This window comes from Ciconia boyciana, chromosome 13 (genome assembly GCF_034638445.1).
Source record: "Ciconia boyciana chromosome 13, ASM3463844v1, whole genome shotgun sequence".
Lineage (NCBI taxonomy): Eukaryota > Metazoa > Chordata > Aves > Ciconiiformes > Ciconiidae > Ciconia > Ciconia boyciana.
The window spans coordinates 10213252-10240057 of NC_132946.1; the positions used below are offsets into that span (position 1 = coordinate 10213252).

Here is a 26806-nt window from a genome sequence, read left to right on the forward strand (position 1 = left end):
CCAACAGTAACGCCCAGGTGTTGCCTGGTCCTCCAGGGACTGATGATATGTGTTTCTCCAAAAATGATGTGCCTGTTGCAAGCAATTGCTCTCTAAAGTCTGTTCAAGCTCTCGTTGGCTTGTTCTCCACAAAAAAAAGCCTGACAGTACTTGGGCTGCTTCTGTGATGAAAATGCTTGCTGTCATATTAATTAATGCATCGCCTTGTCAGTTCTTTGTAGTCTTCCATCTACCTGCCTCTACCCTCGTCTTTTCTCCCCTCTTCTCTTCGGGTGGTGACCCCCGGACGGCCTGCCTCCACGCATCTCCATGCACCAGCCACAACAGGTGCTCCTGCAGAAGCAAAACTCATGAAAACATGAGGGCACCCCAACCACGTCTGGCCTGGTACACCATCTCCTCACTTTCAGTGGGTGCTGGGGCAGTGCAGACACTGAATAGCACATGCAGCTGCCTATACCTTCCTCCTCGTGTCCCTCAACCCAACTAGCAAGTTAGCAGTTACCTGCCCGCTCACAGTCTGATGCTGTGCCCAGGCAAAGCCCAGAAGTCCCTGAACGTGTTGCATGCACGTATAATGTTAGCCCTAATAGACTCTCCTGTCTAGTTTCAACCCTTTTTGTCCCTCCAAGAACAACTCAGGAAGGATCCCATGGAAGTTCTCACTGCTGCGGGTATTCTTAGGTCTCCGTCAGGAAAGGCATGGGAATGTCTCCAGGCTATTACATCAGCCTCGTAAATGATTCATGCTGGATGCCTGCACCTCCTGTTACTGGTGAGGAGACAGCTGCGTTGGAAAGCTTTGGTCAGCCTCATCTTTCCAGGGGGCGAAACAAAGGCTGAGCCAGCTCGTGGTGTAACCCCAGCGGGTTCAGTAGGGCGTATTGGTGTCCCAAGGGATGTCTGTATGGTGTATCTTGACTACATGGTGTTGAATAAAAATAAGAAGTGGCCAGATATTTTTCTTCATCTTCTATGACACACACCCCCCACCTTCTATTTTTTGTTCATCTGCTGAGATTTTAGTGTTTGTGCCAGTGAGACCACAGCAAAGTCTTTTTCAGCCTGTCCCATCACTTGTTTTGGTAAGTTGTGCCAATTTAATTCACTCATAGCCTTATAATATCAGAAAATGAGGTCTAGGGTTTCTTTTCTTCTCTGTAGTCCTATGGTCTCTTCTTTTCCCAGCATTTGTTGATTTGTCCCTCCTGAAATTTTATTTTCATGAGCTGTGCTCCTTCTGGGTGCATTTCTCTCATGTTTTAGTTATACTTTTGTGGTATTTGTTTTCAGGCTTTGAGCAGATGAGGACCCGATTGGCAGGATATGAAATAACTCAGTAATACCTAGTGAGTGATGTCAGTTGTTCTTAAAGGTGGCTACCTTCAAAAGAAGGAAGATAACCTTTATGGGAAAATACAGGCGTCTTCATGTCCAGTCCAAACGGACAGAAAAGACTGTGGATTAAGTGGAGCCAGTCCCTAGATTCGTTACTGACATCAGCTCATGGGGAGAAAAAAAAGTCAAGAAAAGGGAAAAATGTGCTGTAGGCTGCTGTCCGGCTGCCTTCTGGGTGCACACCCGCAAGCGGGGAGCTGGACCCCCCAGACCAAGATATCAAGGCTTATTCTCAGTGCGTGGGTGAGTCTCAGGCTGGACACTATTGCACAACACAGCTCAGCTGTGTGTCTGATGTTTGTCGTACTAATAGCACTGCAAAGAACTTAACAGTGGGGGGAAAAACACATAAAAATGGGAAAAAACAGAGTAGTTAAAATCACAGCAAAAAGTTTGGGTTTTGATTGAGTTTTGAAAACAACTGGAGAGTCATAATATGAAAAGGTGAGGAAGGGCTGTTTTGAAATGATCTGTGCCACGTGGGGAAAAAGCAAATTTAACCAGATTGAAAGGGGTGAAGAGGGAGGAGGGAGTCTGGGCTCGGAGAGTCTATGGAAAGGGCTCAGGAGAGCCAGGAGGGGAAGTGTCTCTGTAAGAAAGTGGAACAAAAGGTGGTTTTGAAATGAGGGAAGCTACAGGATGCATTCGAAGGAAAGGAGAGAAAGTGTCATGCATATAATCTTTTTTTTTCCCCCAAATTATTTTACCTCATTCACTTTTCAGACATGAAGGTGAAACTCTAAAGTAGGCAGAAACTCTTGCTAGATTTTCATTGCTTTCTGCTTCCAGCCTCCCTGGAAACCCCTCAAGATCAGGCTCTCACAGTAATTCAGCACATCTGCTTCTGGCCCCAAAACCCATCTGTGAACCTGGGGGAGGCTTGGCCCTGGTCCAGGCGGCGGCTGGGACAGCGTGCAAACATGAAACCAGAGTCAGCTAAATGCCCTGGAGCACGCGGAAAGGTTGGGCTCTGGCTTGCATAGTAACAGGCTGAAGAAAGGTTTATGCCAATTCTGATTATATTCAGATGGATTAATCTATCAGTTTGTGGCCTTTCTGCTGACAGTGTTTCTGAAGGGTGCCAGCACCCTTTAACAGGTGATGGGCAGCTTTCAGTCCTGAAAATCCCAGTGGAAGAAGTGATTTAGGATTATGGAAATTGGTAGCTCACCCTAGAAATTCTTGTGCAGTGTTCTTAAAAAGGCATGAATGTTAGGGTTACATGTGTGTTTATAGAGTATTCAGGCAAACTCTAAGCACTGAACTTTTGGGCTTGTAATCTCTCTTGCAGAATACATAGGCTTTTCATGGGAAATGCACTGTGTTGATAATTTTCAACATTCAGACCAGATGCTTTCTTGCAGACGTTTTAAGTGTTTGTTCAGCTCTGGGGAATACCCTGTACAATTTTTTACCTTTTCTAGTTTTGTAATCGTGCAGTTTTTCCTTCATCGGATAAGAGCAACAGAAACATCTTAGTGGAGTGAGAAGACTCCAGCTCAGCCAGGCTCTGAGCAAATCATAGAATACTTTGGGTTGGAGGGGACCTTTAAAGGTCATCTAGTGCAACCCCTCTGCAGTGAGCAGGGACATCTTCAACTAGATCAGGTTGCTCAAAGCCCCGTCCAGCCTGACCTTGAATGTTTCCAGGGATGGGGCATCTACAACCTCTCTGGGCAACCAGAAAGTCCAGAAGTTGAAGTCCTTGAAAGAGCTGTTGTGGGTTTGCACACCTTGAAGTTAGTGGGAATTGAAGCTAGTGCCCATTGCATAGCAGGACTCACCAGTACTGTATGGCACTAAACAAATCATATACTTTGAGACAGTCCCTACATCAGAGAGATTAAATATAACAGAGAGGGTGAAAAGACGAGACAGCTGGATTTTATGCATGAAAGTGGAAACAGAAGTTAAAGGATTTGCTAGAGAGCGTACAGCGAGCCTGGACAGAGCACAGAACTGAACTGGTGTTTTCTGATTCCCAAGACAGTGCTTTTATTCTACAACAAGGACATTTTGCTTTTACAAGTTCAGGGGAAATGGTCGTATTCTTAAAAAAAAAAAAAGTCTCATATTTTCAGTCAGCTCTACACTCAAATGCTTCCTTGAACCTGGTGGTGTTGGTAACAGTTGGCTTCTGAGAGAATTTAAATAGCGATTCCTATTTCATAGCGATTCCTATTTCATAATTTATTTTCATTAAAAACTTCAGTGCATGTTTCGGTCACAGGCAACGATTAGTCACAGGAGATACCAACTATTACTTGAATATTGAGCCGTGCTACCTTAAAACTAAAAACCACTAAAAATTACTCATATACTGACCAGGAAACCTTCATGAGAACATCGTGACATTCTCCAGTAGAGTACATGCCCAAAGCATGCACTACATGAGCTGCTTTAGTGCAGGTATTTTTTCCCTCAGTGAGTGTTAAGTGCATAAAGTGGCAACGGGAAGAAATTGTGGTTTGTAACCTATCTTCCCAGGGTCATCTGAAGACTCAAGAATATATATGATGTAATTAAAAATTACTTTGAAAATGGTAATTTCCTTCCCTGGTTCCTAGATTATTGTCCAGACTGTGCACCATCTGAGCATGCTATGGTTGCACGAGGTGACTCACCAGGGCGCTGTACCCTCTCAGGGATAAAATAAGTATAGAGAAAGCATTTTGTTTTGCCTTTAGGTCTTTGCTCTCTAATGCACCACGTGACTCTGCTCTCCCCATTCAATTATGGTAGCCGCATTTGCCTTGCCAGGCTCTGGGTGCTGGGGAAGCACCAGCCAGGCTGTAGCTGGTTATATGGGCACCTCTGGCCAGCTGTACAGGGTGTCTGGGAGCCACGGGCCTCTTTCTGAAGACCATTCTCCTGAATAATGTGGTGTCAGAAAAAGGGAAAAAGCATGAGTTTGTATCACTTTATTGGATCTTTTGGTCTGTTGTGTCAGTGGCCATTTGCATTTGATGTTCCAGATTAAGCAAATCCCCACCAGGTGCAACCCAATAGTCTCCCCCTGCTCTGATTTCACATGCGTGCAACACACAAGTTGATCCTAGTGTGAGATGGATTTGTTTGAAGAGCCACATTACCCTCCTTACACTGTCGCAAACGCCTGTGTGATGCTGTTTCCAGCACGCAGGGAGATCATCCTGTTAAGCTCTTTAGCTGCTCAGTCTTCCACCTTCTGGCTCGTACAGCACGAGCTTTGGCTTCCCATGCGTGGTACCCGCTGAAGCAGCAGCTATGCCTCAGACATGAAGCTGACTTCTTCTGTCAGCAAAGACGGTGACGTCTATCCTGTGGCCCCTGTCCCTCCATAATCCTCCCGTGAAGCCGCTGGTGGTTACCTGCAGCGGTTACAGAAGTGCTGCCCCTGGGTGGGAAGAGAAAGTCCCTTGTGCTGCTGTTATTTTAGACCACTGATGCAAGGCTTCAGCCTTCTTGTGCTGCACTCTAAACAGATGTTAGACAAATTAATTGAGGCATTAGCTCCTGCAGATGACTTCATCAAGCACAGTGGCATTTTGCAGCTAGAATAATCTCCCTTTAGCACTTTTAGTTGTATCACTTTTGCAATTAGCAACACATTTATAGCACTAAAAGAGACTGATAAGAGCATTCAGGCTGGTTCCTGGTCACTGAGCAGCAGGGTTTCTAACTTTCACTTGAACAGGTTTGTGATCATTTGAACTAAAGAAGAAATGACATTGACCTTTAAGAAATGGCCAGGGAATTGTTAGATTATATGGGATTTAGGAACCAAAATGCCTTCTAAATTCTTTGGGATTTGGCAACCTAACTCTAACATCCCTTCAAAAATCTCAGTGTTAGATTTCACAGAGAGCAAATTGATTTTTCCTAGAATCATAAAATAATGGAGGCTGAAAGGGACCTCTGGAGGTCACTGTCTTCAACCCCCTGCTTGAGGCAGGCAATTTTACGTGTCAAACTCTGCTCTTGGCACGGTGCTGCAGTGGGGGAGAGCTCAGGAGCCCTGAAAACACTACAGGGAGACTTCAGTGAGGCACTAAAGACGGTCATAAATAATTAACTGATATTAACTTTTGAATGGTCCTCCCTGGTCCGAGCTACTGAGCCATCCTCCAGGGTCTTCTGCTATATAAAGGGGGTTTTTGATATTTTCTGTTCTCACCAGGATGCTGTTGGAGTTTGTACGTTCAGCTAACTGCTGCAGGTTACCCTTTGAAGCTGCAATTGTACAACAGCACTTGGGAAAGCTGTTTGAGGACAGAGTATTTTCCTCTTGAGTCCCAGGATTGTTTAGAAAGGTGGCGTAAACACACTGTACAACTGCTACTTCAGGCACTGATTCCAAATGGGAGACTGAGTTTTTTTATGGCATAATCTCTTTTATTATATTCCATTGTTATTCCCTGCTTCATTATTAGCTTGACCTTTTTTTCCCATTTCTAATTCTTTCCTGACCTTCCTCTGCAAAAGAAAAAATTCCTCTTTAGAGCAGCTCCTTTCCCAGTTGCCATGATTAACTATGATTTTTCTGACCTTTCCTTTCTGGCCGCACAACCCCTCTCCCTCCCCTAAGGATGCCATGCCAAGCGCCTTGCGATGCCCTGGCTGTGTCTGGGCTGGAGGTCTCCGTGGCCATGCCAAGACGTGTGCTCTTGGTGCCCCAGTCCTGCACTGGGTGAAGTAGTCAGACGTGTCTGAAAGAGCATCTGCTACTTCAAGACGTAAAGGTACTCGTTCAGGATGTAGGCTGCAGTCCTTTGTGTTTACGGAGGAGCCTGGCTTTGAATCCCAGCGTAACAGATCTGCACATGGCCTGTGGCTGATGGAGGAGCTCTGTGGACACAGTCATTCCCAGTGGAGACCAGTTAGGTGATACATATTCATCACTCCTGGGATGTCGGGGGTGCAGGTAGGTGCTCTTTGACATCCCAAGCACTAACAAGAAGACAACCAAGGAATACACTTCCCCCCCCACAATTTAAAAGTGTGTGTTTCTTACTAATGTAAAGGAAGAACAAAATGGAGCAAAGTCTGTGATGAAATATTTAAGTTCTTCACATCTTAGTTTTTTCATCTCTGTACCTCCGAGGGACAACACACTATCTGAGCCTGGCTTTGTAGTGCCAGATAGCAGCAGTATTTTGTCGTCTGCTTGTAGTACCTCCTCAGCCTCCAGCTATGTGCTGCTGCCAGCTGAGGCTCCCGCGCAGGGGGAGCGAGTGCCCGGTGTTGAATCCCAGCACGCTCATAGCACAACCACTTGTTACCAGAAGCCTGAATTAATTGGCTTGGAAAATTTATTAGATTAGCGAGGAATGACAGTGACCTAGAGAATGAACTCTGGCAGAGGGGCTGAAACAGAAGTTGGGCTTCTGCTTGTCCCTAGGAGAATCTGAAAATATTTTACGCAGAAAAAAACCTGCAACAAATGGCATCACAGAAATGTGGGGACTGCTTGGGGGCTATGAAACATTGAGTAATGAGAGGTTAGATTTCCAGAGGCATCTATTTCTTCTCCATCCTCAGTCCCTCTGGAAAGCCAGTGGAGAGCATTTTACTGTTCCAGCTCTTTCAGTAGGTGAAAGAGAGGGTGAACAGGCACACATCCCCACGGAAGGATGAGCTTTTAGGGGACTACAATGGATGCAGAGGACCCTATAGCCTCTACTACCTATGGCTATGCTGCCCTGACCCTGTTCTTTGGCAAAGCTGCCCCAAGACCGCAGAAGCCGGGTTAATGAACATATATGGACTCTCTTTTGCATAGAAGTACGGTAAGATGGGAGAAAGCAACTCATGCCTTTCAGACCCTTTTTCTGGAAAGTCACAGAAGCAATTCAGAATATGCCTGAATATTCCTGAATCTGAGATTTTTCTTCTGGTGTTTGCATTGACGAAGGTGTCTTGTCTCTACATGTGTCCATAACTGCAAGCAACGCAGTAAGGTTTTGCATCCGGAGCCAGCAGAGATGGCATGCCACACAGTACAAATGGGATGCCGACACAAGCCTTGATGTGCTTACAAAAATTCATAGCAAAAAGCTTTCCCTTCCTGCCTTCCCTCACGTCAGCGGCTGCGGTGCAGGCTGACCCCACATGCTGTTTCCGAACCGGGAGGTGCCCTGCCAGCCCTCCGGGCACTGCTCACGGGAGGATCACCCTGCAGCTGCTCTTCAGGCCGTCTTTTGCATCTTCTCCTGAGGATGCCAGAACAGCTCCCAGCAGCTGTCAGGCACAGGGTTTTCTGCACTTCATCTGGAGAAATGAACTGCACAACCTGAAAGGAGAAAATCCATTTGCTGGGATTCATTCAGGAAACACGAGAATCTGAGAATTACAGACAGGAACAAAGAACAGAGACATTAAGTTCCCAGTCCTGGTCTTTTTCTGTGCTACTACACCAGGAAGAAAGCCCACTGTGACGAATGGGCAGCCGAAATAAGAAATGTCATTACAACAGGCTGCTCTATTACAAAAACATGTCTGGGCAGGTAAAACAAAGACATGTGGTTCCCTTATCTTACATTAAAAACGGTCCAACTTTCACCTTCAAGGTACGGTATTTCATGGCTTGTAATTTGTAGTGGACCTATGATTTCTCAAATCAGCTATCTTTTTTCCTTCTATATAAACATGAATTTAAAAGCAGAGAGTAATACTATCTAGGGCTAATTCATTCCTGGAAATTTTTTATTAGGACCTGCAGTCTTCATTATCTGGATTTTCCATTAGTTTCTGGAAGGTGTGCATTTCTCATAGAAACTATCACATGAAAATGTGAATAACACAGAAGAAAACTGGGGAGGAAAAAAAGTCTCTGACCTTCCCTTCAAATAGAGTTTCATAGCTGAAAAAAAATGCAAGCCCTGGTAACAGCTTCAGGTCTGCTCAACTGCTTCTGTAATATTGTCATAGATTTTGAGCTTGTTTTTTCCTTGCTTCAACATTTCATTTTTCTGTCACCACAAGCAGGTCCTTGAGTGACTTTTTGGGGATGCCCAGAGTGGCTGTGTTACTTAGCGGTCCGAGCTTCGAGGTGCTCGTCCCCGGTTCCACTGTGACACAGTGGCAGCCTCACCTGCCCAGAGTCTGACAACACGCTATGAACTAAGCTCTACGGAGGCACTAGGAAATATGAGCAATGATGCACTCGTACTGCAACTCACCTGATCACCGACAGCAAATGCAGGATTGCAAGCAATGCCATGGCTGTCACGGACTGCTGGGGACACTTGGCGTCCAAGTCATCTGGCAGCCGCAGCCAGTTGTGCGAATGTCTTTCTTTTGAATGTGGGTAAGAGTTGCACCACCCCTTGGCTCCACCAGCGGCAGTGAGATTTGAGAGAATCACACCTTATGTGGATAACGTGGGCAGCATCCTGCCTACGATGCCAGTGTTGGGCAGAGAGCAGGGCATCGGCAGCCTGTCTGTGCTGCTGATGGTGGTCAAGGGTAGGGAGTCAGGAGGCAAGGTGTCAATGTGCCTATTGAAATAATATAGAAGTGTGCTGTAAATAACACCTTGCATGCTCAAGGTACCGTCGAGCACTTTACAGCATACACCATTAAATACTGGCAGGAAAGGGACCCTATACACCAATGGCAGGGCAGAGCATGCGAGCGATGCTTGACAAGAAAACTTCTTTCATCATCAGTGCATGATCATGAAAGCACAGCCCAGCATTGGGGAGTGGGATTTTTGGACAAGTCTGTGAATGTGAGCAGAGTGGGGCTGCAGCGAAGCAGGTGACATTCTGGTACAACAGCTCACACAGGCACCTCAGGTGCTTTGATGATGTGTCAGCTTGTGCCCCTGGTCACATTGTGGTGGACAGATGGGTCCTCAGGAAGGAGATAGGCATATGGTTATGTGAGTCCTGAGGGTTTCTAATTGCAAATATTATTAGTATTCTTTTTGCATTAATACAGATATTAATATAATATTGATATAACATATAATATATTAAGTCATTATATTAATATTGAGCTGGCAAGTGAGAGCTGGAAGTGCCGATTAGCACCTCCTCATCCTGCTATGTTATGCAAGCCCATAGGAAAATTATTATCTTATTCACATAATCATATATGGAATAATATCTCATACACTCAGCTAATTATACCCAGCTTGGGTGTGTCTAAATTAGCTACTGTCATACACAGCAACCAGGTCTGAAGAGAAACAAATGTCTGACTTAAATACGGTTTAGTCCTGACTCTGCCTTGGCAGCACGGCACAGCCACAGCCCGCAGCTTCGGCCTTGCACCTGGAAGGGAGCGATGTTTTCACTATCCCCATAGGGACGTCATGGATGTTTATAGGATACTTGGGAGCTGAGCGTGGTTTGTAGGGTATTTGAGATGAGCATGGTGAGCTATGCAGAGCTGACAGACAAAGAAAATGGAAGAAAATTAATCGAAACCTCTGTGAGAAAACTCCAACCTGACCCAAAAAGCCAATATCTTCCAAACTTCACATGCTGTCGGGCAGTTCCACTGAAAACATTGACTGCAAATGCTGCTGTGCTTTGTATTAATCCTCAAGGCAAAAGTAAGGTCACTGCTGAAAAAAAGTGGTAGCATTTTCATTTTAGAACAAGCCTACGGCTTATTGAATTTTGTTCTAATTAGGAGGTCTTTTTTTGGTCTGTTCTCCTCTCCACCGCATGCTGTGAGGCCAGTTTGTTTTCCTTGGCCTTGAAGTGAGGGAAAAGCTTTTGTGGGAGTTTTTTAAACTTCACTTTACTTCTGGCTTATATTTGATAGTTGTGCATAGCACGCAGAGGGCAGACTGTGAAATGTTGCTGTGTGGTTTAGGAGCCCCTGAGAAGATGCATCCTGCTGCCCTTTGTGCTCCTCTCGGGACCATGGCCCCTCGTACTGCCGTGTTACCAAATATCACGAGACTATTGCTGACCCCCAGAGAAGGGTCTCCGGTTCCCTCCGATAACACTGTCACGGTTCGAAGGCAGTTGCTGAAGCTTTGCAATTCGGGCCATTGTCCTGAATCAGGCCTTTGGGTGAATGTCGGCCTTTGAGGCTCAAGGTTTAAAAACGATATGTTGTTAAACAGGGATCAAAGGCCAAAGGAAAGCGACTTTACCAATTTCTGCAGGTTGTGGAATAACTAGCTGCCGCAGGGTACACACTCCTCTGCTGCGGTAGCAGTATCACCACTCTGGCTCAGGCACTGGTGGATGTAAAACTGGGTTTCACCACCGTGTCAGAAGCACAGTTATGAAGAATTGTGCTTTCACCACCCCAGGTCTCAGGCTGGAGCGAACCGAATGGTTACGGGACACAGTGCTGCATTTATGGGCGTTTTGGGGCATTTCTTCTCAGGACTGGAGCTCGCGCGTGGTCGCGTGCCCTCGGACGAGCAGGGCGGGAGTAGCGCTCACTGCAGCCGGGGTGGAGGGCTCACAGGCGACAAGAGCATGCGTTTATTTACTGGTACTGTGTGTGATACCTTCTTGCATATGTGGAGATTGATGGTACACTCTATGAATCACACCGATGGATAAGCTGTGTGACTATAACATCCAGCCAAGCATCTAGGAAGGTGTCTCATGTTTCTGTCTAGGCTGGTCACTTCTCTCTCAACCAAGAATGAACTTTAAAAAGTAGGAAGTGGCTCCTTTTTGGCTATCACAGTGTCATCATCTTCTCTGGGTTTTTAATTTCCTCTACCCCCTGCCCCATTAACACCAGATAAGTGTGTTAGGAAGATAAAAATCAGCTTACAACTTTATGGACGATTAATTGGAAGAGAAAACCAGTGCTGAGCATAGCTGGCTCAAGCCTGCGTAAGACCTCTTAAAAATTATTTACTAGATACTCAATAAAGTGTGCCAGAATAGCCTGTTAAAACTGCAGAAGCAAGAGCCTCGGGGGAGATTTCTCTGCTCCACTGTGTGCCAGCCCAGCTGTGGCTGTCGGTAGCATTAGGAGTAAACACAGCTCCAATCGACATGCAGTTCCTTTCTGTCTGCAGCAAATTTAAGTATGATATTTATAGGCATCAGTCATCTCTGATCTCCTTTGATCCATTCTTTCCAACTGAAGAAGCTGTGCTTTGAAAGAAAACACCATCTTCATCTTTTCAATGGCAGAATTAGAGAGAAACGCCAAGATGCCAACTTTCAAAATGCTTCTGATGCCTTTAATGTTTATTTTAACTTCTAAAAAATATCTGAGGGCCTGATCCAGAAGCAGACATGGGCAAGGAAAGCAGCAGCAGATCATGTTCCACCTCTATTTACGGATAACAGGTCTCGGTAGCGCCAGGCTCCGAGGTTGTCACAAATACTCCCATCTAGAACATTAAGTCCTTGTCGGAGCCCATCTAATGTAAATACATTTGTACTCACCCTCTCGCATGCATATTCATGACGTGCCAGCTCCTGACAGAGATAATGCTCTGTGCAGTGAGCGCCGTTATTAGCTCTGACTGACAAATGGATTTCTAATCCAATGTATGTATGTCACACATGGATCACAAGAGCTTTGAAGTCAAATGCGTTCTTGGGAGCTGAGCTACTTTTGTTACGGTGTAGAATTAAAGTGGAGAGGTATGAAGTCCCCTGCTGCTGGATGGCACTCAGCAGCTGATGAATAGGAGGCGAGGGCACCTCGCTATCACTGGAAAGGCTGCTGGCGTCTGGACTAGAAAGCTGTGCTTATGAGTGGCCGCGGCTCGGCTGGGGAGGCTGGTGCCTGCCCTTGGCTCTCCCAGGCAAGGTGCCACGGGCAGCAAGGTGAAGCAGCACAGTGCCAGGTCCAGGAGCTGCCCCCAGAGAAGAAAATAGCACGGCCCTCTCTGAAATACCTTGTCTGAAGCCCATGAGACCATATTCTCTGAGTAAGGCTGTACCTGACTTTCTTGAACAAATGATGCTCACCGTGCCAAGGTGCACAGTAACAAAGATTCTCCATCCCCAGCCAAACAGTGCATTCACACCTATTCTGTACACCTATAAGCCCACACCACATGCAACTCCTTTGCCTGTTTTTAAAAGGAAACATAGACTTGAAGGCAAAGACGTTCATGAAGGATTTATGCTGGGCACAAACCAGGACATGCTCACGGTGTGGCTCAGAGGCAGCCAGACCATTCAACTGGCACTGGACGAACATAAAACTTCTCAGCTCATGAAACCTTTTGCCTGTTGCAGATAAGCTGTTTACACATCTGGAGCGTCACTTCGCGATCAATACTGAGACCAACCAAGGCATATCACAACTGATGTCGCTTTGTGTACACAATAAAACATCAACAGATACTTGGTGGCTTGTATCCTCCTCTCTGTGTAATTCCTTAACCCTACTTGAGTAGTCAAGGAGCATCCCAGGTAGCACAGAGACTGAAGTACGTACATCAGCCCTTCATAGCAATAGTGTAGCATGAGAAACCTTTATAAAACCATTGACCTATTGGTACAATCAAACCATGGTATGTAGTCACTGCCTGCAACATTTTACCAGTTAGGAGCAATCACTTTACTGGTAATCTTGTGCAGGACCAGAACATGCTTGTGCTCTTTTGAGTTGAAGCACAAGTGAAGATAAAAGCCATGTGTATATATATCAACAGCACCCACAAACCTGGCAATAATAACCTGGTGCAGTGTTTTTTCAAGGTTGCGGTATCGTCTGCAGCCCAGCTTCTTCATCCAAATGAAACTCTACCACATGAAATCCATTCAAAAACTCATGTTAGCCAGCCTGAACTCACGTAATTGTTATGCCTCATTAATTTGGTGTGTTTATTTAAATTGGCTGGTGTATTCCTAAAGTAGGTGATCTAGCATTTTAAAAAGAATTCTGATTGCTTCGTGGTGCTTTGAATGGCTCTAAGTGAAAACTGCTCTGTTGCTCTTTTGTCTTTGTCATTTGAATGCAATGGATACCTTACAAATGAACAGAGCTAGAAAGGTGTTTAATTTATGAACCAAGACATGCTTCTAAATAATGTCTAATTAAGTTCATTCATGACCTGGCACATGATGCCTAGCTTAGTCTGAGCATTGCAAACCATTAGTAAACATTTTAATTGTAATAATTGCCACTGGCAGCAATTATTTTCAGGAAGGCGGCTAATTTCAGTCAGCAGAGGGAATCTGAAACATGAGGAACACCCATCCTGTCTTTTTAAAACACCAGCAAAAGCAGCTGCATGCCAGTGTGACAAATACTCAGCTTCACTTTGTAGGTGTGATGGTGAGGTTTGGAGAAGCTGGGATGTATTCGCAGGCACTGGCAATCACCTCCTTCACCAGCAACCCCAAAGGCAGGTCTAGAGGGAGCAATGCAACATGCTGCTAGCCCAGAGGCTGCAGGACAGGCTGCTTTTGGAAGACGTGGATGTAAGATGCCGATAGGGCGGTGTAGGCACAAAATCATCCGTGTTATGGTTGTGGCTGAGATGAAATAACTGCTTGTGTTGACTCTGGAGGCTCCTGGCTTCAGGGCATGGCTCCTTAGCTGGGACAAAAGCCAGTACGCCGCCACGCTGCTGGCAACGCTCGGCCAAACTCAGAGGGACCTGCAGTTGTTTATGCTGGCGTGAACCACCTCCGTGTTTAATTTCTGAAAGATGGAAAAACCTGGACCCCTGTCCAAAAATTCAGAATCAAGTATAGGATTGTTGTCAAATGCTGTCATTAGACACAGAGCTGCAGACAAGGAATAAAGTACACCATTATTTATTTGTTAAATTAACTTTTCCACCCAAGCCCTGTGATGCTCACTGGGAAGACGTCACTTGCAATTTTTTTTCCCCATGCACTCAGCGTGGTTCCGTCTTACAGGCACTTTAGCACTGAATTAATTACTACGTTAATGGATGTCTAGAGTCCATTAGTAAATTAAGACCTGATGCTAATTCTTTTGGGAGAAGGAGAGGGGAGTCTATTTGGTACCAAATCATTCAGTTGGTTGCCAATGGACTCTAAATGTTCAAAGGCAGGAAGAGAAGTACATCAAAGACACTTTAATTTGAAAAGCATAAGGGAAGCTGATCTCAAGGCCTGTCCATGTTGCAGGCTGTACAGCAGCAGATAAATTAGCTTTGAATTTATTATCAACCACATCAGTAGGCAGCGGGTAGGACGAACCTGTGCCACCAGGCGTTTTCTTCAAATAGCACCTGACCATGCGGGTGTTTAACTTATTTTACCTGGTGCTGGGAAGGATACAGGTAGCCTGAAATTTCGTGGAGATATAAACTTAAGTGAGTGAGGTTTCCCCTGCCCACTCTCCCAATCTGACAGGCTTGGTCATCCTTGAACTCTAAAATAAATTTTGAAGAACCCAGCGACACAAGAGCAAGGAAAACAAAGGCACGAGTGAACACAATAATTTGCACAAGTCTGTTTTGGACCCTGCCCAGAGGTCCTTTTCTGTTGCCTGAATCCTGAATTTGTCTGTAGGTGTCAGAAGTGCCGCTGGTGCAGGTAGCGTCGTCGTTCTGGCGCAGTCTGAGATCGTGCCATTGCAACTGGCTGCGGTCAGTGAGGGTCATGGTGCGCCCGGGTTTGCCGCTGCCGCCGCCCGCTGTGCCGGAGCCCCTGCGCCTGCCCGCCTTCGCCTGCCATCACGGCCCCACAACCCGCAGCGTCGCCTTGCCCTGCACGTGTAATGTGTAGTCTTAACCGGGTTGCGTTGCTTTGTATTACGGAGATATAAATAACAGCTGTGTGTTCGAACCTGATAATGCTTGACTCCTGCCTGAGCATTACTGCATTTTCTGCACTATAAATACAAGCCGCGCTTATGCATTTTGCCTTTAATAGTATACAAAAATGAAATTTCCTCCATAAGGGATGCAATCACAGACCAAAAACCGTTCATGTGGGTTTTTCCTCTCTGCTGGCAAAAATGTAACAGTTAATTAGGCTGGAAAACCCAAAGGAAAGTGAATTCAGATGGCCAATCGTGGAGTGGCATGGAAAATATCTCCATGACAACAGAAATTTACAGCACTTCAATTTTAATCTATCAAAGGACAAGGGTAATTTCACAGCCACTATGCAGAAGATACACCCCTTTCTCTTTCTCTCGATAGTCCCTAGATTAAATGGAAGCCACATTAATGTGGTCCCACATATGAAAGCGAAAACAGGATTATGAAACCTAAAAGTTCTGAATGCAAATACACCAGCAAGGTGAAACTTCTGTGTCGGCCCTTTTGGGCCCCATTTGGGCCTTTTTTGGTGAGATACTGCAGTATATCATAGTGGTTTCTTCACACATTTTAATATTATGTACCTATTTACTAACATAGGGCTCAGCATGGTACATGTAGCATGAAGAGGTACCAGGTCCCATCCTGAGCAGCACAGTCCACCTCTCGGAGAGATTATCACTAATTGTCATCTTTTGATGTTACTGTTTTATACCCCATAATGAATTCCAGGGTGAAAAAGAAAAAAGAAGGGAAAAGATGAGTTTAGAGATCATGGATATATATCCAAAAGGCTGACGTACATTCTCTGCTCATAATGAGCAGGAGTATTATGCTTCTATTTTAAATACTGCATTCAATGTATTTTGTAAATGTATCCACAAGCATGAACGTCTCTTGCAGAAAATGTCTTCTAGTGTTTAGTAGGGGATGAATCAATTAGGCATCCATAGATATTTCATTAGTGATTTCACTAAGATTAATCTATTTGTATTTTAAGTTAAAAATCAAACTTAAGTATGATAGTATTGCCTGTTGGCAATATTTACTTTTTTTAAAAAATCCTAACAGGAAACACATCACTTTTGATTAGATTCAATAGGATGCTCCTGTACATAAAAGAGCATCTCACTACTCTGCCTACAAAGAGCTCATCTCCTCTCATTTTCTCATTTTCACACATTCGAGCATGTTTTGTATGGCTCCTTCCAACCAGCCGTGCCTTGAACCTGCCCTCTTGGGCAGCGCTGGCTATGAGTGTGTGGGGAGAAATATGCTGTCTATAAATATATGAAAATGGCAGGGTGAGGAATCACAGCAGCCTTCTTGTTTGTTTTCTGTAATACAATGTGGAAAGTACTAATAGGATTAGCCTTTTGTGATGAGTGATAACAATATATTAAAAAAAAATGTTAATAGGCAGCATGAATTCACTAACAAAGTAGAAAATTGCTAATAAAATTCAATGGACCTAATTTTAACTTTGATAATGCGTCTAGCTTTGAGAGCCTTTTTCCACAAAGCAAGCAGTAGGATGGTGAAAGAGAAGGATTTTCGGCGCAGAGCCCAAGGCTGCCATTCTTTTGAATTCTTACACTGTTTTTCCTGCCGGAAAGTGACCTCTGGCACCTGGAAAGTGAAAATTGTCATGCTTTCAAATAATCCAAACAGGGCTGAATGCTGTCTGAATGTATTACCTGCATTGAAACCGATGTGTGCAGGTACCTACCCAACCCTCCCTGAGACACGGTGCTCTCTGGTGATACAGTGCAAACAAGAACGGGTGGAAAACTTGGCTTTTGGGCACATTTTGTTCCCTTCTGCATTTCGCTCTGGCCAGCCCTAAAATTATCCAGGCTGCAAGTAAATCTGCAGAGCTGGGAGGGGAAAACAGAAATCTGGGTGAGCTGGGGGTGTGGGGGCCAGAGTCAGAGCAAGACGGGAGCTGGGGAGAGCAAAGAGAGCTGATACCTGCCCTGCAGCACCCTGGGTTCTAGCTCTGTAGGACATCTTGGCTGACTTTGTCCTCCGGCCATGATATAACCATTTAAATCTTAAGAAAAGCCTTGGAAATTCTTTTACTAAAAAAATATAAATTCAAAACAAGCCCAGACCCAAATGCGTTGTGTGGGAAAGAAGCTGAGCGCATGGGCAGAAAGACCAGAAAATGCATAGAAGGAAAATTGGTAAAAGCAGACAAAGGAATTTAAAATGCACAACAAATAAATTAATTGGATAAATAGTAGGGCAAAAAAGGTAAATGAGAATAGAGACCTGTGTCCTGTAATAACTCTTTCAAAACTACTCCGATTAAAGGAGAAAGTAGAGATCAAATAAGCTAATTTAAGCAGATGCCAGGCTCAAAGGATAATGTGAACCTTAATTACTTACTCTTACTCTTCCTTCTCTTCCTAACTAAGTGAATTTCCCAGCCAGTATTTTTGAGTTTTGCCAGATAGGAACCAGACTGCACATTTCAACCAAGGGATTTGGCGAGGTCCTCCTCCTTGCCACATTCTTCTTTACGTTTTTCCTTAGATCTAATTATTTTCCAGCCTGGCCTTCTAGCTGCTCCCATACTGAAAACCACTTTAAAAAACCTTTATGAACAACCCGGGGAGTGCCTCAGATGCCATAAGGCCCCGCATCGCTGTCAGCCAAGGTGATGCCCTTTTCCCTTCGACCGGCCCAGTGCCCTATAACCTTCGCATTACAGCCCCTGGGCTGTAGACAAGGGTCCTGCCGCTGGGTCTGTCATACCCGATTTCAGCAAGCTTTTAGGAGCACTTAGCAACATTTTCCCACTCACGTTTGAGCTTTGATGTACTTCCTCGACGTGGGTCACTTTTGAACTTTGGAGTTATTTTGGAGGGTTCGGTCCCCCTGGGTGCAGCACCCAAAGGCTCTGGGCTAGATTTTTTTCTGCCTTCCAGCATATGTTTTAAGGAAGCCAAGTAAAATCTCATAAGCCTGTCAGAAAAGCTCAGAAGGCTTGAAAAGCTTTCTCCCAAATGTAAGAAAGGTAGGAGTTTTATTTTTCTTAAGCTCCTATAAATGATAAAAAAGAAATGTCAGTTTTACATTTGGTGGCCAAAATTCCTGCCACTGCCCATGCAATTTGTAGTTTCTGGGGGGATGGGGAGGTGGGGGACAAGACACTGGAGGGCCTGAGATGTTGCAAAACGTGGTAGCTGACCTATGCTTTCAGGTGTCTCCATAGGTGTCCGCTGGGCTGGTGGAGCAACGCTTGCTCTGGCAAAGGCGGCTGCGGGGCTGCCTGGGGGAGCTCCTCCAGGTCTGCTCTGCGGGGGGACGCCAGCAGCGGGGCAGAGGAGGCTGAAAAACCAGGACAAGGTTTTGCCAAACTGCTCAAGCACTCTGTTGTGCTGCTGTAATTCGTGTCTTTTACTGTGCTACTCATGGGAAAAAATACTCGCTAGTGTGCGGCAGAAGGAGCTGTGCCTCAGATGAGGCTTTACTTAGATTTTCCTTGCCATCCAGGTGGTTTTGCATATCAGACCAGGCACTCCGAGGTGCCTCTCGTCAACTGTCCCTCCAACCTAGACTGAAAGGCCCTAATGTGTGCTGGAGAGCCGTAACCATTGAGGAGTGGTTTTAAGGGACAGGTTTTTCAGCGGCACAGATCTCGGGCACACCTCTCATGCTCTTTGTGCCTTTGAGTAGCACCGTCAAAAAAAAAAAAGCAGATAAAAATCTGTCAGCCATTTTGAAGCTTTTCATATCCTATGTCATTGAAACAGCACGACTGAAGAAAAGTTGCAGTGGCAGCTTGCTCTGAAGCCACTTTCTCCAACGGCGAGAGCCCCCTCCGACAGCAGCTGGGGTTTGGGATAGGCACAGCACGGTCAGTGCGACCAGCGTGGGGGGCTGGCACCGACCACCCCCTGCCAGCAACCGCCTCCCCCCCGGGATGAGTGGATCCCTTGCGAGGACTTGTCTTACGCAGAGCGAAGGACTGCAGCTCTTGGAGGGCTTCCTCTGGGCAAAGACCCAACCGCTTAAATCACCTCCCTTTTCCTCTTCTCAGTGTAGGGGAAGGAAAAGAAACGGCCATGCTGTTGAGTCACCCCTTCCCCATCACTGCGGGAATCAAGACGTGTATCTGGTCCTACTTTCAAGCCTCCTGGGAGGTAAGCAGAGGACAAAATGCAAGGGTGCTACCCCAGAAACAACTGGCTGCCTCTGCCAGCGAGCTGCAGCAATTTTTGCTGCGTGAATGCATGCTATTATCAGAGAGCGATAAACTTCTTCTCCTGCACTGTGAGTTCGCTATTTGCAGCTGAGGGGCCACCCACCAAGAGCATGTGCTGTGGTCTTTCAGTTCGTCTGAGGAATGTCTGTTGCCCACATCACACTCTAGTTTGAGTTTATTTCTACTTCATAAGAGTTTTCAAGGTATTAAAGAGTCACTGTGTCTCCATGAGAGTAAATGGGAAATGTATGTCACGTGTGGTAGAACAGAAAATTACCTTTTTTAATAGTTTTGTATTGTAAAGACTAATCAGTCCACTGATAAGATATAATGACTTGGGACCACAGAAAAAATTCAAGGAAAGGCAATGTTTTCTCTCACAAGTAACTCTCAGCTAAGAGAAATAACACTCTTTCTAGAATAACAGCTATAGCAACAGTAGGATTTGACTGGGTAGAGGTCAGAGAGTATAAGCTGTTTTTCACTGCTGATTTTAACATGCCATCCTCACAATTGGCTATTATTTGTGGTGTTAGGAGCCCTTTCCTGTGATTATGTTTCATCTGGTGCTACAACAGCGCTGAATAATTAAAGCTGTCAGCAAAAAAATGAAGTATCTATATACCTTTGAGAACAACTTCAAAATAATTTGATGTCCCGGTTATCTCAAGAAAATTAACAAAAGGAGCTATCCACAGGGCAGAGTAAAACATGCTTTGAGGGCATCTGTGCATCTTTTCCATAGTATATTGCACAGAAAATTGTTACCAGTGGCAGTCGTATGAAATTCCCTGGTAACTGCAGGTGTATGGCAGGGGTATTTATACGGCACGGGCTGTGTGTTTGCTCTGAATGTGCTTCCCGTCGGTGTCGGGCTGCGTGGCGCTTCAGAGGGATCCCACTGCCGTTCATGGCTTTCGTTTGCAGGGAGGGACGCAAGTGCAGCTATCGAGGACCTACTGTAACAGAACCATGCTAGAAAAACACTTCTCCTCTGAAATTCCTTGCTGACATTAACACAACTCAGTTACTCCAAGGACGCGAAATCTCAGCGTAGAGGTCAGTCCAAAAGGCACCAGTTGCTCATTATTGTAGGACTTCAGCAGAACTGTGTGAAAAATGTGCAGCTAACTTGGAAATACAGGAAAATACAGTGGCAATGCTCTTTGCATAACGTTGTGGGGCTGGCAGGGTTTTCACAGGGCTGTAAGGACTAGCTTACAAACGTTAGATAGAAATGTTATGTTGCTTCCTTTTTTCATTACATCTGTCTTTTTAGGTCCTCTGCACCATAAAGGAAACACGTGTCTTGTGTGGTTCTGTACAATAACACCCCTATAGCTCATGCTGAAGTTAAAGATAAAAGCTTATCTTCCCTGGGTTGCTTGCATTAAGCTCCACAAATCCTGAAGCCATTAAACTCACGCAGACCTGGGCCTCGGTGTAGCTACTCGCATATTCAGTTACGCAAGTTTGTTCTAAGGCATTAGCTGGTCAAAGACATCAGAAACCTAGATAATATCTACTTGCAATTATATGTACTAATTGGGCATGCAGCTCAGTGGGAAAGCTGCCATTTGCATACACAAGTGCCTGATGGATGTTAGTCGTCTGTGTGTACCTGCAAAGCCCAGTGCTTCATGCACGGGGTTGCTAAAACCCAGCACCCACAAGGCTGTTGGTGCAGCCCTGCGCTCGAGAAGGGCGAGACGATTCCCTCTCTAAAGCCAATGGAAAGAGTAAACTTATTTCCCCAGAGTCAGAGCTGCTTTAGGTTGCCCTTCTGCTGGAAACTTGGTTTTATCTGTGTTGAGTTTGGGAAGTTATTGCATGCCCAGAGGTTGGAGTGGCTTTATTTACAATCCTGTTTATGTTTGTGCACCACATGGAGCAGTTTAATATTTGTTCTTTTGTGAAGCTTGAGTGTCTGCTTTTAATAAGATCGAATGCAAGCATTCAGATTTGCTCTTGCATAGGATAATAAACCTCTCACATGCCTTTTAGGGGTCCCATTCCTTCACGGCAGACATATAGCAAGCTGCTTTGCTCCCTGTTTTGGCCTAGGGCTTTATTCCACTCTCTATATATACACGTATATATATTCCACAGTATATACATAGTGTAAAATAAAGTACATACGTATATGGGTATGCATTTGGACAAAGAAATACATCTATATATAAATATATGGAGTGAACCTCTTGGCAGGGGGATTCAGCTGTGGAGGAGAAGCTATTGCTCTTGAGGTCCCACAGCCACTCCCGTGGGCACACGGCGCTGGGCTGGAGCCCACAAGGGCTGGCTGCTTTTGCTGGGAGAAGCTGATGGGGCTGCAGAAGCTGTGCCATGGGGTTGCAACTTGAATCCCAGGTCCTGTTCCCAGCTCTACCTTGCATTTGTGTATGCTTAGGTTGTGACTTCTGCCCTTTTCTTATTCCCTGCCATCCTTTAAGGTTTATTGTGCTTGTTTAGCTTATCAAGCCCTTACAGCAAAGGCCATCTCCTTCTGTACAGACATAAAGTACATTATACATTAATGTTTGGTGCATTTAGGTTATGCCTACCTGGTACATTGCAGCTGCTGTGAATTCAGTATCGGTTGACTTTGTATGGATTAGGATCATTAATAGTTCCCTCCCACGCTGGTACTCGCAGAGCATTTGGGTCAGCACTGGCACCTGGCTTGGACGTGTCCTCAGTGTGGCTGCAGCGCACATGGCAATAGCAGTCACTGCCTGTGCAATGGAAATGGAAATGCTGCTCCTCCCTTCTGCCCTTCCTTTCTTTGGGGACTTTTCCCCATCTTGGAAATCAATACAACCTGCGAATCCATACACTGCTAAGAATTGCTAACTAAACCTTCAATTCTCAAAAAAGGACATAATTTGCTTCTTTTTCTCTGCTTTGATCCCTTGTTCAGTGCAACTTATCTTACCCTCTCTTGGCATTTAGCTGTTTGTGGGTTTCTATATGATTATGGTTATTAAGTTGTGTTCATATTGCATTGCTGTTTTGTGCAGCATCCCTGCAAGTGACGCCACTTGCCACTAGGACAGCAGATGCACAGAACAGTAGGTACAGAAAATTCATCCTCCTGTGGTGGAAGTTCTTCAAAATGGCAGAAAATCAAGGCAATAAATCAAGTGCATAAATATTCGCATTAAAGTCTAAACCTGCAGGGCACACAGAAAGGCCACATATTGTTAAATCTCCCATTATTTATTGCTTTATCAGACAGAGGCATTATTGCATTGTAAAGGATATATACTTTCCCCGTCATGAGGAGGAAAGAACTGTACAGCACCAGCAAATCAGGATATAAATTGCGGAGACGTACAAGGCTTGATCCTAAGCCCACTGGAGTTGAGGAAAGACTCTCATGGCTGAGAAGCTGTGCTCCTGGTCACATTTTTTCCTCCTCTCTCTTTCTTTCCAGTTATCTAGAAGAAAATAAAAGCCTTAAAGTATTACAGCTGGTGGTGTTTAAGGAAGTGGAGGCCAGCTTTTTGGTTGTAAATAGGGATTATTTGGGAAAAGCGATGGACAGTGCGTTGTTGACCAAATGTCCAGGCTGCATCTTCACTTTGGGAACCTCCCAGGCAAACAGGTTTGGTACCGAGTGAGCGACCCAGCCTGCAGCTGCAGCACTCGGAAATAAATGAGGGCCAAATTAATCTCTGTTGTCTCTGACGTGAATGATCGGGGGGGGGGGGGGGGGGGAATTAGCAAAAGACTATAGTTGGCCATTTCTGCTCCAGAAATACAGAGAAAGCCACGGCAGTGAGTATCTCAGACCCCTCTGAGGCTTTTCCCCCTCTGAACTCGTGTACTGTGGCCAAAAAGCGGAGGGGGGATCCTGCCTTCTGTGACCGGCAGTGAAACACACTGTGAGAAATTCAGTATTACGTTACATGCATTGAGGGATATATTTCCATCTATATTTACATCTAGATCCTGATAAGATCTAGATCAGACTGATCTTTCAGTTTAATGGCTAGATGGAGAAGCATAAGATATTTCTGTGAATTAACCTGGGCCTGAAAGAAAAAATGGGAAAATAACAGCCAACAGTTCCCACCATTTGGGATCAAACACGATTATTTTTTTGTCAGATTGAAATTAAAATGGTGTTTGGGTTGGGTTGTTTTTTTTTTTCTTCTGGTCTTTTGTCCTTCCTTAAGCAGACATTAAACTAGATTCCAAAGGAATGTACCTTAAAACCCAGCAGCAAGGTTAAAAGCCAAGATATTGCCCATTTTATCTGAAGAAAGAAAATGTTCCCGTAGTCTTCTCAAGGCTGAAAAGCAGAGACGAGCTGGAGCTGAACACTTATCACAAGTACTGCGTAAACACGTGAACGTTACCCCAGATCCCTGGTCAGCCGGGCCGGCGAGCCCTCCGTCCATCCCGTCCGGCGAGCCCTCTGTCCATCCCTCAGCCGTGCACGCGGCTCAAGCTTGGCATTTGGTGAAGGCAAGGCTCGGAGCAACTGTGACTGGTCCTGGAGAGAAGTCGGCCCTTGCCATGGGGAAAGCAGATGCATTTGCTTCATGATAACAGTTTACAGGAAGAAAGTCTTATTTTCCCCCAAAAGTATAGCTTGGGAAAGCCACAGCTCTTTGTGGCTTCCCACGATGTATGTGAAAGGCAGGTCTGGCCGCTGAAGAGCGTGCAGTTAAGTAGTACTTGAGAAAACCAAGCCACGGAAGTTGTTGGGTTTTTGGACTGTTTTCAAAAAACGAGCCTTTAAATGTTGGTTAACTCCTTATAAAATGGTGCTGAGCCAAGTCCTGTTCCTCTGGATGGGAAAGCCTTGTGATTCACTGAGGAATGTAAATTGTCAGTATTTCTTTATATAGTTCTTCCATCCCTTTTATTCAAAATTGAAAGAATTAGTATAAATTGGACTCAATTTTTGCTCCACCCTCCAAAAAAAATATTTTTGTAATAAGAAACTTTGTAAAAAGAAATAAGAAAAATAAGAAAAATAAGAATATCTGCTTACAAACAACATACGGAGGGTAAGGGAGACTGGCAGAGTTAGATGTGGAAGCAGAAATTCTCTGGTGAGATTTGATCTCATGGTCTGTGGACTAAAACATCCACAACCACCAGCTCATGGAAAAAAAAAATCCTTTTTTCCTGCTCTGTGCAGCCCCCAAAAGCCTTTCTGGGAGCTTTAGGGACACTGCTGGTCTTAGGGGCTGTTTCTCAGCCCCTGAGACTGTACAGATGTTAAATAGCAGAAAAGACAGATTTATGCTATCTGAAGGAGTCCTGGAGTGTGCACGGAGCAGGGCTGAGCCCGTGGACAGAGCCGGGCTCCAAGGGCAGCATCTATTCTCCATCTCCTGTATTCCCCCACCCCAGCAGGCACCCAAACCTGAGGCTACTGGGGGAAAAAATGTAGAAAATGTCATTCTTTGGGGAATTTTATTTTGACTATGCCCATAAATGGAAAGATTTTGAATCAAAGCTATGTGCACAGGGAACCAAAGAGTTCAGGGTGTTTGCTTATCTCCTTGTCACTAATAAAACCAAATTGCCTTTTAAAAATAGTCCTTGTGCCTTATGCAAACAGGCAGGGAATGATGCAGCAGGCGGGGAATGAGACTGGAAAATGAGTGATCTCAAAATTATTTCTCCATCTGCCACGAGGTTTGGGGAAGCTCCCAGGTCTCCGCTTTGCCGCGCGAAGCCCTGGAGATACAGCACCCTCCTGCCAGGAGGTCTTTGCTACTGCCCGTGAGGTACCACCCCTGCGGCCATCACGCTTCAGGGCTCGCAGCCCTCTGCGTCCCCAGCCTTGCACATCGAGCGCTCGCTGACACGAGTTGCAGACAGTGTGTGATCAGAAATGAGCTCCCCTTTCTTCTCTTGGGGCACCGCAGTACTAACACCTCTCTTCTCAAGCTCGTGCCAGACACAAACATCTCTCGCCCATCTTGCTACCCAGTAGGAACATACTGCAGAGGAATGGGTTTTCCTCCCTTGTCGTTTAGTGACTGCAACTAACAATCAGGCTGGGAACCACCGGTGCTTTCATGCAAACATCTTTAGGGCCAAAACGTCAAATAGGACCTGGGGTAGCACAATGGCAGTCTCCTGAGGAGCTGATCAATTGAATATAAGAATTCCTTGGAAAACCAGCCATTTATTTCTCATTAGATGTGATTTTTATGCCAGACTCTCCTGTCGGACCCAACACAATGTACATATCTCGGGGGCAGTGGCGGGGGAGACTTCTCCTGGTGCAAAGAGCCAAAGCAAGGAGCCGCAGGAGGGCGGCTGCTCTTTCCCTCGCTAGCTGCACCCTGCTAACAATGGCCGTTGTGTCTCCAGTGGGAGAGAAACCCAAAATCACTCCCTGTGCTGGGGAAACCTAATTGGATATTCAATACTTGTGTAACCGGCTGCAAGCAGGAGAAGTAGAAGGGCTGTTATAACACTCTGAGCAAATGAGAATGGATGGACTCCCAGCCCCTTGCAAGCTGCAGGTCAACCAGCGACTGGCAGGGAGGAGGGCTGGCGTGGGCATCTGTTGGGCTTACACCTCTAAGTCCTTGTACTAAAGGTCTTGATAAAGCTCCTGGTGTGTTAGTAGAGGAATGAGGCTCAAAGTGCAAGAACAGGAGAAAGGACGGGACAAACCTGGAGAAACAGCATTGCCTAAACCCACACATCATCTTCCAGCTTCTCCATAAGTAACGTTAGTTTTCTAATGTTTCATTTATGCCCAGCTAAACGAATGCAGATGCCTGCAGGGACAGCGGTGACGATGCACTACTGTAGTACATGGAGTACATGACGGAACTACTACACAGGCTTGTCTTTGCGGAATGCTTTTAAACTGCACATTTGTTGGCATGTAAATGCAACACTGAAAATCATTACGAATAAAACAGCAGCGGGAAGCTGTGGACATGACCTACAATTGGCCTGGGACAGCAGAACCCTTCACCTTTATCCATTGAGCTGTATCTTAAAATTTAGGTCAAAACTAAACAGAACTGACTCTGAAAAAAGCATACACCTCCATAAGTGATTGACCACGCGTTTCAGTGCCCAGTGCTCAACGCCTGTTCCTTAAACCCCTGGCCCCAGGCGCGAAGACGTCTTACCACAGGACGTAACGCCGCTGACTGATGTCAGGAAAGCTCTGCACAGGCACAAACGTCTGCAAGTTCAGTGCTTATTATCCAGCCAAGCTTATAATTCTCCGGGGTGGGCCCTTAATATTACATGAAAGCTCAGATAATGAAAATGGCTTTTATAGTAAAGAGCATTTTGTTACCTCCCAAGAAACAGTAAGATGCAACACGTTACACTCCATTTTTTCTGGCTGTTGGTCTTCCTTCATGTAGGTGCTTTACAAAAGGCAATGTATGAATCCAAGAGCCTGACTCTACTCAGCAGAGTACGCTCTCAATTAGGGAGAAGAGATTTTTCCCCTCTGATTAGGGGGAAAAGGGCAGGGAATGACGGCACCAATGATGTGGCAGGCTGCAGGCAGGCAAGCC

The 26806-nt window shown here is 45.4% G+C and overlaps 2 long non-coding RNA genes across 2 annotated transcripts; one reads left to right on the forward strand and one right to left on the reverse strand.

Annotated features, from left to right (window-relative positions):
- Positions 1-840: 840 nt before the first annotated feature.
- Positions 841-26177, forward strand: LOC140659170 (uncharacterized). Its single transcript, XR_012045010.1, has 3 exons — positions 841-1085; positions 19122-19224; positions 26027-26177. It is a non-coding gene; the product is annotated as an uncharacterized lncRNA (long non-coding RNA).
- Positions 22477-24306, reverse strand: LOC140659169 (uncharacterized). The gene is made up of 3 exons (XR_012045009.1): positions 24292-24306; positions 23651-24156; positions 22477-22726 (listed from the first exon to the last, which is right to left on the reverse strand). It is a non-coding gene; the product is annotated as an uncharacterized lncRNA (long non-coding RNA).
- Positions 26178-26806: the final 629 nt, after the last annotated feature.